Genomic DNA, 3995 nt, shown 5'->3' on the forward strand with positions numbered 1-3995 from the left:
GTCTATAATCATATGCATTTTTATATATGTGTGTATATATAAATATATATGTATATGTGTATATATATGTACATATATATGTATTTATATATATGCTGCTGCTGCTGCTAAGTCACTTCAGTCATGTCCGACTCTGTGCGACCCCATAGATGGCAGCCCACCAAGCTCCCCCATCCCTGGGATTCTCTAGGCAAGAATACTCGAGTGGGTTGCCATTTCCTTCTCCAGTGCATGAAAGTGAAAAGTCAAAGTGAAGTTGCTCAGTCGTGTCCGACTCTTAGCGACCCCATGGACTGCAGCCTACCAGGCTCCTCCATCCATGGGATTTTCCAGGCAAGAGTACTGGATATGCATATATATATATGTACATATATATGTATTTATATATATAACCATATGCATGCATATATATATATATATATATATATATATGCATCCATATAACCATATGCATTTTTCTGGAGGAAATAACTTACAGCTTTTATCAGATCCCTAACTGGGTTCATAACTGAAATAGAGTACAACAAATAAACACACTACAACACTATGCCATTATCATACACACACTTGATTTAAAGACTCAAATCTTTTTAGAATTTCCTTAGCCTATGAAAACACATAAATAAATAAAATTTGAAAATTAAGAAAGGACAAAACAGGATTCCTTGATCCTTTGTGTTTCTTATGATGCTGTTGCCTTCTTACTAGACTGGACTCAAGATCTGGTTTACAAGGAAAAGATAGCCTCTAGGGGCTGTCAGCACAAGCCTTTGCTCAGTTGTAGACACAGCACACTTACCTTATATTTGTTTTGACATGTTCGTGAGTCCAGTGGAATTTAGTGCTGATGGAGCATAACAAAATTGGGCATCAAGTAAGAGTGGGCCCACACGTGACACTCATTCCTTCCGTTTGTGGGCATGCTCCATTATCTCATCAGATTTCACTTAAAAAACACAAATTCAAAATGAAGAATTTCAGAATGGTGGGCTTCCCTGTTGGTCAGGTGGTTAAGACTCCATGCTTCCATTGCAGGGGGCTCAGGTTTGGTCCCTGGTCAGGGAACTAAGGTTCCACAAGGCCAAAATAAGTAAATGAATAAGAATTTCAGAATGGCAACAACAAAGCATTAAATCAAGCATAAGTTCCTGTGTGTCACAAGCCCATGAAGCTGGCCTGTGAGGAGGAGATAAAGACTGAGAAGTGGATCGGGATCAAACCATGTAATTCACGTATGGCCTCTGGATTTTACCTGGTGCCTTGTTTTTCCCATAGCTCTCCCCACCCCCAACTCCTCTTTCTTCTGTATGAAAACCTACACCAGATTTAAATTTAACACACCTTGTCTTAAATCTATTCTATTTATTCCAACATGATTTATTCCTTTCACTTACTAATGAAGCCTTGAACTTCAAAACAATCAAACTCCAAATTTTCCTTTATCTCAATAACCGATATCTAGGTCTGTCACAAAGAATGATAAAATAATAACAATAATAATAACATATCAGGCATCAAGGGATCAGTAATAAAGGCCAAATATTTTATATGGTAGTTTGTGGTGAAAAATGTCTAGAAACAGACATCCTGACTCTCCAAGCACTCTTTCACAGTTGAATTCTTCCATTTCCCAGGACCGCTGGCCCCGGGGTGATGCCCTCTTAATCTGTTTTCTGACACCCATTAATGCATTTCCTCGCTTCCATGATTGAAGTACTACATGCACTGATCATTGATTTCTAAAGTTGGGTGTGAATGTCTGATGAATTTTAAAGAGAAACCTTTAACACTTCATTCCATTCTAGCCTGACTTCACTTTGCGGTGCAGTCCCCTGTGTCACTTGCTGCCTGTGTCCTGTTGCATCAGAACAAGAATGAAAGGAGGGAGGGGACAGAAGAAAGAAAAGAAAGTAAACTTGTAGGCAAAAGGTACTATTGCTGTCAGTACTGTCTCGTAGATTATAGTTAAGTGAATCCCCTGGAAACCTCTGTGATGGTATTTTTGCTTTGATTTTTAAAAATTAGTATAGTACATGGCACCCCTAAATTGCATTATAATTCTGCTCTGGTCTGTTCTCTTCCTGCACTTTGGGAAGCTGGGTGTCATTAAGGCTCATGAGACAGCTGTACCATGGCTCACTGCGGTCACAGAATTCTCCATGCTCACAACCTTGGGCAATGATATGATTGCCTGAGCTTGGAAACTGGCATCACTTGAGGACAGTAATAAAATGTTTGACATTGACTTTCTCTTTAGATACTTTCTGTCTTTGAAAAGAATTCTTCCTTTCCCCAAAAAATAATTTTCAAAATTCCCTTCAGAATATTTATTTTTAAAACTTGTATTTTCAACACATTTATTTTTCAGAACTGATCTGTAAATACTGTTTATACTATAAACTTTTTTGTTCCAAGAATACTACCAGGTCAACATAATGGAAGGATATATTAATTTTTTCTCTTAGGTAACTTAGGAAAGGTAATATATAAGGAAAGTCATGTCCTGATGTGAGACTATCTAATCATTCCTTTTTTATATGTACAATTTTATTTATTTATTTATTGGTTGTGCTAGGTCGTTGTTGCTGTGTGGACTCTTCTCTAGTTGAGGCGAGCGGGGGATGCGGCGAGTGGGGTTACTCTGCTGCAGTCCACAGGCTTCTCGTTGCTGCAGCTCCCTTGTTGCGGAGCACCGGCTCTAGGGCATGAGGGCTTCAGTATCTGCAGCGTACGGTCTCAATAGTTGTGCTTCCTAGGTTCTAGAGCACAGGCTCAATAGTTGTGGTGTACAGGCTTAGTTGATCCGAGGCTTGTGGGATCTTCCCAGATCAGGGATCAAACCTGTGTCTCCTGAACTGGCAGGCAGATTCTTTACCATTGAGTCACCAGGGAAGCCCTAATTATCCCTTAATTCATCAAACATTTCTTTTTTAGTATCTACCATATACTTGGTATTATATTAGGTACTAAAATCCATGAACATATCCCTATACAATCTATGGTACAATACTATTGACATAAACAAAATAATGGCAGCAATATCTTCTTTCCATAAGACTGAATAAGCTGGGATTTCTTCAAGATTGCCTTCTTGGTACATGTCTTGCCATTGAGTTGATCCTGCCTTACTTAGTCTTTCTCCTCTGTGAAAAAGCCCTAAATTCATGACCATCTGACTCTCTTTTTCTTCTCCCTCTGCTTCCCATTTCCTCCAAGGTACACAAGTTCTTCAAGTGATCCTAAGCCGTAGACCTCTGCCCAGCAACAGTAAGCCTCCTGGTTTGCTGTCTGGAGCCTAAAGAGAAACTTTTCTGTACAAAAAATTTCCAAGAGCTCAGTACTCAACTTTTGATATGCTAAATGGAGAAGAAGGCATTTGGAAAATCCTCTTTCAAGGCAATAGACTGGTTTATGAAGCTACTTCCTTGATGCATAATCCTATTGTGCATTTGTTTTCTCAGTGACTTCTAACACATCTCATCTCTACACAAATGTGTTCCTAGGCAGATGGATGAATAACTGACTAGAGCGAAGTTTTATTTTTAGAAAAAGCAGATGAAAAATGATAGTTTATAATTATCAAACACTCTCTCTTCTTTTGATGATATAGTTAATACCCAATTTCATAAGAATACACCTAACATCTCCTCAATTTATTTTTGTTGTTTATTTCTTCATCTTTTCGAGCTATAGCTTTTGCTAAAACTACCAACAAAAGAACAGAACTAAATTCTCTACTTTCTTCAAAATCACACACACATTTGATACTTCCCTTTTGGTGATAAAAAATGGCAGTACTAAGGCAGTGTGAAAAGAGATAATAAAATAGCTCAAATTGAACTACAGGTTTTCCAAAAATAAACTGCACTTCATTAATACAGTGAACACTGAAGAACTGATGCTTTTGGACTCTAATGCTGGAGAAGACTCTTGAGAGTCCCTTGGACTGCAAGGAGATCAAAAAACTAGTCAATCCTAAAGGAAATCAACTCTGA

The sequence above is a fragment of the Budorcas taxicolor genome, chromosome 1 (genome assembly GCF_023091745.1).
Source record: "Budorcas taxicolor isolate Tak-1 chromosome 1, Takin1.1, whole genome shotgun sequence".
NCBI classification, from domain to species: domain Eukaryota; kingdom Metazoa; phylum Chordata; class Mammalia; order Artiodactyla; family Bovidae; genus Budorcas; species Budorcas taxicolor.